The following is an 8,492-nucleotide window of genomic DNA, read 5'->3' on the forward strand; positions in this document are numbered from 1 at the left end:
TAAATTCATTAATTTAACATGTCTGGTTCTCTTTAATTAGCAGCAATCTTCTGATGTTCTGAGTACCTAGTGGTTTTGAGGTGTTTTTTGCAAAACTCCTCTGTATCCTGGCTCCTCCCTTACCTCTTCAGAACAGTTCCTCAGAGCTATCTGAGAGGCTGTATCCTGGGCTTCAGTACTCAGTAAATTTGCTGATTAAGACATAATCCTCAACTCTTAGGTTGTGCTTTTTTTTTCAGTTGACAGACTTAAATCTGCAAAATTATAAGAGTGTTTTGATTGAATTGCATTGCCTCTCGGTAGAATCTGATCGGTGATTTGGCTTCAAGCCTTATAATTACTGAGTGACATGAGACCTGGAATAGTCAGGGAGACGATAATTACTGTAAATAATGTTTTGAGGAATTACAGTCCATTTTTCCTCTCTTTTGCCCCAGCATTATTTCTAACTTAGCACTAATATCATTTTATTGCTTCCTTGTTTACCTGACTGATTCATCTAGAAGCTTATAAATTCCTTGAAAATAGGAATCGCTTCTTAATTTTCTCTTTATCCCCAGAGCCTCTGATAGTACTTGGCACAAATTAAGTGTTTAATAAATATTGGCTGAGGTACCAAATGAGTGAGTCAATAACTGATTGCATGACTGGATAAATGAATGACTGCTGGATTTCTCAGTAGGTCTTTGCCATTCTTAAGGCCAAAGAGCCCTCCTTTTGCCACTATTAGAGGATGAAGAATGAGACAAGGGAGGAGCCTCTGAAACACCAGGAAACTTTCTCTGGGAGTGAAAGCTAAGCAGCTTCTTAACATATTACTCAGAATTCTGAATAAAGGTATCAGCTTTCTGGGGCCATGCTGACTGCACATACTAGTTGAGTGCTACACTATTGATGATAAACTCACTGTTGCAAAACCTCAACGGGACCTAGAAAAAACAATATTGTTCAAGCACAAAGAGCTCTGTGTCTTCTACGTCCCAAAGGTTAAATACCTGTGCATTGGTGACAGTGACCTGGATGAACACCACAATCCCGCTGAGCTCAAATGTTCTGTCACTACAAGGCAAACTGTAAGAGAACTCTAGAGAGAGGATTCTAAAATAATCTTCATGTTGGCATATCCATCCTATTGAATTCAAAGTCTCTGTATGATAGCTGGCAAGTTGCTTATCCTCCTAATCTCAGTATTCTTGTCTGAAAGACAGAGATTAACAAATAAGTGAGTTTATAGCACTGGTCAGAGAACCAGGCACACACTAAACAAATGTTCACTCATAAGGTTTATAATATAGTCCCCGACACTAAAGACACAAAAGCAAGCATTACACCAAAAGCTATAAGTTCAGAATGTTACAGGAACACCAAAAACTACCCAAACCAGTGCAGGGCTGGGGGAGGTCTCCTGAAGAAGTTGCCTCATCTGAGACTTTGAGGATAATTAGGAGTTTAGGTGTCATCAAGTAAAGGGGGAGATGACATTGCAGGCACAAAGGACAGTATGAACAAAGACACAGAGGTTGGAAGGCACGTGGTGTAGACCTGAAATCATGAGCAGTTTGGTATTGCTGGAGCCGGAAACCAGAGATTCGGCAGGAGAAGTAAGCAGTGGTCATCTGATGAGAGCCACTGAGCTGTGCTACACAAAGGGCCACCTGATCACACGCATCATTCAGAGAAAAAGTTCTTGTAGCTGATAGAGGATGGTGACAATGCTGAACTTGACCCGAGCCCTGTGTTCCTGGAAAATGGGAAAGCTTTAGAAATTCCTTTGTGTTCTGGAAACACTTACTTAATGCAAAGAAGTCCCCATGTGACTTAGATAAGACTCGTGGACACCCTGCATTTACCTCTGGCAAGGCCAGGCAAAGACCCTCCAAATCCCCATTTTTACCTCATAAATAATTAGCTGAACTGTTTTGTCCCCACTGCTCAATCAGAACACAGGGTTTGTTAATCAAATTTTGGATAAGGTGAGCTTTGGCCCCATCAGCCTGAGCCAGCAAGCAGCCCCTCCTTAAACCCCTCCTGAAAGCAGACTGAATCCTGAGAACATTCTCTGCCACACAGTCCAATAGGCCACTCCTATTCAACCCACGTGCCCACACCTGATTCTCTGCAGCCTTGTTTACTCCTCCCTGCAAAAGAAAAACCCTTGCAGGTCTCACGGTCAGAGCATTCTTCCTATTGCTATAGTCCATTTCACACTCCTCGCTTAGCAATTATCCTTTGGAACAAAGTCTCTCCTTACTAAGTCAGGACTTGTTTTTTATTTTTCAACAGATTGGGCATGAACAAGCTGGAGACCACATGGGGGGCCACTGCAATAGGCCAGGCCAGAGTTGATGGGCATCCGAACTGGGACACTGCAGTGGTACAGAGCGGCAAGAAACATGTAAAGTTTAACTGGGTAGGAACTGATGGTGCCCTGAACAAGGCATAGAAGGAAGAGACCACATGTTGCCTGGGTGCCCTGACCCTGTGTGTTCTCTCCTTGGGGCCCGCTCAGAGCTAACTGGTGCCGCACGTGTGCTCCTGCTGCAACCATTGCATCCCTCTATCCCTGTGTCATTGTACATGCACTGTGTAATCAGGTGTTTCTATAACTGCCTTGTCTATGGGCTGGGAGCTTCCTGAAAACAGGGTTCATGATGACACAACCCATACTCTCAGCACCCAGCTGAGTGCCTGGTGTCCTAGGAATGGTCACCAAGTGTTCACTGAATTGAACTAGACATTAATTCATAAAACTGATTTAAGATTTCCCAAGACATCTATATGTATGCAAGTACTCTGGCTTCTGAATTGATAGGAACGACTGGGAAAATAATTTTAGCTAATATTTATTCTAGATTTACTATGTGCCAGGCATTGTGCTAAGCAATGTGAGTACATGATCACCTTTAATCTCAACTAAAATCCTAAGAACTAGGTACAGTTTTCAATAAGAAGCAGAGATGGGATTCTGAGCTTCTGTCTGGTCCCCGAGCTCACACACGTAATCCCTACATGCTATTGTCTTCCTTCAATCTCAGAAATAGCTGTGACCAGCTCATCACAGGAGGGACTGCTCATCTTTCCATATAAAGGAAGATCTGAATGATAATAGGTCAAAGAGACAGATGATTGAAACGAGCAATGGAACTTACTCTTTCAGGAAAATGCCAGAAAGACAAAAATGGTTTGGGAATGTGCATGTAATATTTATAACTCAGTAGAAATGCTGACTGAGGGATTAACTGAGATTGTGAGAGCCTTGATGTTCTGTGCTAACCATACTCAGTGTAAAAATTACCTTCCAAAGAAAGCAACCAGACACACAGAAAAAACTGAAAAGCATCATTTTTGCACAAATGTTTGCTTTTCCAAAACACTCTGTATACATTTTCTTGGCACATTTCTGTATGTAAGCAGCTCTAGAATGCGGAGACGTAGAAAAGCCAGCATGGTGCACGGTGGAGCTGATGTCTGCAGATGTGAGCTTCCTCGGGAAGAGCTTCCCAGCCCTATGAGATGTGACTCTGAGAGCCACCAGCACTTTCACTGCACCTGAGACATGTTTTAGATTATTTTAGCTAAGATGCATTGCAGAGTGTTGGCCATGCGATAGGCTTCAACATACAAGAAGCATGATTAACATGAGCTTTAGGCCTAGCCAGCTTCCAGAAGGGAATAGAGACATTTAAGAACCAAGATGATCCCTTGTACACCTGAAACTTACATAATATTGTAAATCAACTATACCTCCATAAAAAAGAAAAAAAGAACAAAGATGATCCTAAGATCACTTTAGACTGAATTGTTTCCTTCTGAGAGGCCGGGGACAAAGCACAAACCTCACTGTCTCTGTTTTCTAACCTCTGAACAGGGAGTAATAACACCTTTGTTTCTGGGAGTTCTCAGGAACAGTGATGAGTGAGGTCAATGACTGGTATGTAAACATTGCTCAATCGATGTTCCATAGTTTTTCTTGCTGTTATGCAGATTTTTGAACTGAATTTCAAATAATTGGGTTCATTCCTTGAAAATAGAGCCTATCAAAATTAGATACCCTTCAATAAAAACAATGAAAACATAAAACAAAGGTGAAGTGGTGAGAATAATTGTTGACCAATGACATTCTCTCTGAGGAGGTGGGATTAAAGAGGCCCTCATGTAGCCTTGGATCTGAGCCACTTCGTGAGGTTGGGAACAGAGGCAGGAGGCCCAGGCAGGAGACTGCTGCAGGGGTCAGAACTAGAAGCTTACCAGACACTGAATTGGGCAAGGGGTCTGGAGTCCAGCTTTCTAGCCATGCCCCATCCAGTAACTGCAGGAGAGTCAATTCCTGCACTTCTGTCTCCCTTATCCTTTTAGTCGTTTGTACTGCTCAGTCATTTGCCAGTCAAACATTTATACTGCTCTTCTCAACATGTGCTCCATCAAGTTTGGACAACATTACAACTTAGTTCTGACTTCATCGAGATTCCACAGAGTAAAAAAGAGAGAGATTGAGGGCTTCCCTGGTGGTGCAGTTGTTGAGAGTCCGCCTGCCGATGCAGGGGACACGGGTTCGTGCCCCGGTCCAGGAAGATTCCACATGCCGCGGAGTGTCTGGGCCCGTGAGCCATGGCTGCTGAGCCTGTGTGTCTGGAGCCTGTGCCCCACAGCAGGAGAGGCCACAACAGTGAGAGGCCCACGTACCGCAAAGAAAAAAAAAAGAGAGAGAGATTGACCTTGCTAATGTTGGTGGGCCTCATCCAGTCAGCTGAAAGCTTTAGGGCAAAATCTGCAGTTTCTCAGAGATTGAGTTCTGCCTCAAGACTGTAACAGAGGAATCCTTCCTGAGTTTCCAGCCTGTTGGCCAGCCCTACACACCCCACATTCAAGACTGCAAATCAGGGCTTCCCTGGTGGCACAATGGTTAAGAATCCACCTGCCAATGCAGGGGCCATGGGTTCAATCCCTGATCCAGGAAGACCCCACATGCGACAGAGCAACTAAGCCCGTGTGCCACAACTACTGAGCCTGCGCTCTAGAGCCCGTGAGCCACAACTACTGAAGCCTGTGCACCTAGAGCCATGCTCCACAGCAAGAGAAGCCACCGCAGTGAGAGCCCACACACTACAACGAAGAGTGGCCCCTGCTCGCCACAACTATAGAAAGCCCACATGCAGCCACAAAGACCAAACACAGCCAAAAATAAATAAAAATTTTAAAAATAAATAAATTTTTTTTTTTTTAAAAAGAAAAGACTGCAAATCACTTCTCACCTATGGCTTGCCCTACAGATTTAGTACTTTCCAGCCCTCACAATTGCATGAGCCAGCTTCTTAAAATAAATCTATACCTGTATCCAAAAAAAATCTCAGAAAGTTCTCTTCCTGTTGGATCTCCTCTGTAGTGTTTTTCTTGGAAAAATATCTTTCTTTTTTGATGGAACAAACAGACAAAAAAACACAAATGAAACAGCCAAGGCCTTCAACTTCATCTTTGTCCCCTCATCTGTAGCAGGGTGTGTTCCTACTACCACTTGCTCTGTTCCGAGATTGTTTGCTTTGTGATTGTATTTGGTAATGCTACAACAGAGCCTGGAATGAGAACACAATCATGGGAATTCCCTGACAATCCAGTGGTTAGGCCTCTGTGCTTTCATTGCCAAGGTCCTGGGTTCAATCCCTGGTTGGAGAACTAAGATCCCATAAGCTACACAGCATGGCCAAAACCAAACAAACAAAACAAAACAACAAAAAAAAAGAAAATACAATCATAACTGATTCAAGTTTAAAATCAACATGATATGTGTAAATATATATAAACCAAAATGCTGATATTCCATTTGCTATTCATTAATCTACAGTCATATAACTGCAGGTAGGATTTTGTATTAGGGAAAGAGCTGTGAAGCAGAGAATTTGATTTCTAGTCTGCCATAATCCTGGGCAATTTAAACAACCTCCTTTTCTCTGTTTATTTGATTGTGAACTAATGTTTGATGATCATATGTAGCCATAGTTTTAACGAACATAAAATGACATAATGTTATAGGTTGTGTCACCCAAAAGATATGTTGAAGTCCTAACTCCCAGTATCTCACAATGTGACCTTATAAATGGGATGTAATTAGCTGGAGGTGTAATTAGTTAGGTTGAGGTGATACTGGAATACAGTGGGCCCTTAGCCCACAGTGACTGGTGTCCTTATAGAAAAAGGAGAGTAAGACTCACAAGGAGAACAGCATGTGATGATAGAGGCAGAGACTGAAGGCTGCAGCTACAAGGCAAGGACTGACAGGAAACCACCGGAAGCCAGGGAGAGGCAAGGGAGGAGTCTCTCCTACAGATTTCCAGGGGAGTGTAACCCTGCCAACATCTTGATCTTGGATCTTTAGCCTCTAGAACTGTGAGACGATAAATTTCTGTTTTAAGCCACCCAATTTGTGGTACTTAGAAATAAGATAAGGGACTACCTTGGTGGTCCAGTGTTTAACACTCTGCGCTTCCACCACAAGGGGCACGGGTTTGATCCCTGGTTCTGGGGGCTAAGATCCCGCATGCTGCAGGCACAGGCAAAAAAAAAAAAAAAAAAAGAAGTAAGATGATAACATTTTTAAAAAATACAACACCCTGAGTGAAAGGTGTCATGGTGCATCTACAAATATGGGGCACTATATTAATAAACAAAGGACACGTGTCAGACACCACAATACACGCTTCACTTGTGTCATTTCATTATATTATCACAATAACCAAATGAGGTAGGAACTACTATTATTCGTATTTTACAGCTAGTAAAAGCATGACACAGACAGCTTAGATGCTTACCCAAAGTCACATTACAAGTAGATATAGGCTGTTGTGGGAACACCATGACATTTCTTGCTCTTAAGGACTTTAAAATCTAGTAGTTAAAAGTTAAAATATATGCATGTTAATTTAGTCATTCATTGGTTTTGTTTCTAATGTTTTTCCACTTGAAATATTACTGAAGTGATTCAACAAAGGGATTGAAAGAGAGAGAGGGGCTGAAAAAGAGAGACAGAAAGAACGTGTATTGGGGCAATGAAATCCTCAGCAGACGTAAGAAATATTAAGCACAAGCCTGCTAGGTTCTCCATATAATCATCACATATGAGAAGGATTCAGATGCACAATCCCGAGAGTCATATCAACATTCTGGTTTGAGGTGATTTTCTAAGTTAATGTCATTTTTTTTCCTTGGAATTTCTCAAGTCTTTGTGGATTCTGCACATAATTGCCTCCCTCCCACTTTCTGTGGTCACCCTGGTGGCGAGCAAATATGGGTTAAATGAAAAAGATCTTTCCCTTCATGATAAAATGTGAAGGAGAAAAAAATTACCAAAATTTTGTTACCGAAAATCTTTTCTGCATATTTTGTTGTGTTTTCTTTTTTAAACATTCACAATGTCTAGGACTGGACTTTGGAAGTTATCGTTGTCTTGGCTGTGCTAACCCAGCCTCTCAGCCAGTCCCTCCCCACTGCATCTCACCCTCCACTCCTGCCAAGAGGAGGAGAGACAGAGATTAATATCTGCTACTACCAGCCATTTCTTTTAAAGCTCTTCTATTATGGCCTTTCTCATCCATGGCCTTCCACTTGCCTAACTACAACTTTTCTTTGAATTTTCTAAGCCACGTTGTATAAGAATTTACACATAACTCTCCATTAACTTGCATGTTTTAGCTCATTTCATTCTTTCACTATGATGACAAGAGTAATGACTGCTCCAAAGTTACTCCAATCTTTCTGCCTCCTAGTAACCAAAAATGTGATTTGCAAAGTTCTTAATTGTCACAAAAATAATTAAGGCAAAACTACTTGTATTCAGATTATGGCCTTAGTGACTTCAGGGTCTCAGGGTGACAGATGTGCAGATAGCTGTTGTTCATCAGTCACTGGGATTTCATCATATAGAGCCTGGGAAGGAATATTTAATAAGGTCCCAGAAAACAAGACTCATTTCTAACTTCAGTGAATTTCTAATGAGGCAGCTCTCGAGTTGAACAATGACCGATTCAGGCTCCATGGACAGGAGACTGGCTTCTGATGTGCACTAAATACATCTCGGATAACAGTTGGACCTTTTGTCAGCTAATATTTATGCAGTGTTTCTCTGTGCCAGAGGTACTGAGCTAAATGCTTTACAAGCATGATCTCCATCCTTATGCAGCCCCATGAGGTGAGTAGCATTATTTTCATATCGTTTCACAGCTGAGGAGACTGAGGTTTTAAGGGCTTACTAGTTTACTCAAGGTAGAGCCAGGATCCAAACCCAGACAACCTGAAGCCAAACTTTTTGCTCTGAACCACTGTACTATACTGCTTTCTGTTTCCTTCTAGAAGAACTCCACTGAGGAGTGAGAAAATCTCCACTTGCATTTGAAACCCTCTTAATTGCCAAAGTAATAAAGGCAGTCGCGTTTGTGCTGAAGAATCCTCTTACTGTATTTTCTAGTGTGAGAATCACAGAAAGGAAGATTCCACTAGAGATA

The sequence above is a fragment of the Hyperoodon ampullatus genome (assembly GCF_949752795.1).
Source record: "Hyperoodon ampullatus genome assembly, chromosome: 17".
NCBI lineage: Eukaryota > Metazoa > Chordata > Mammalia > Artiodactyla > Ziphiidae > Hyperoodon > Hyperoodon ampullatus.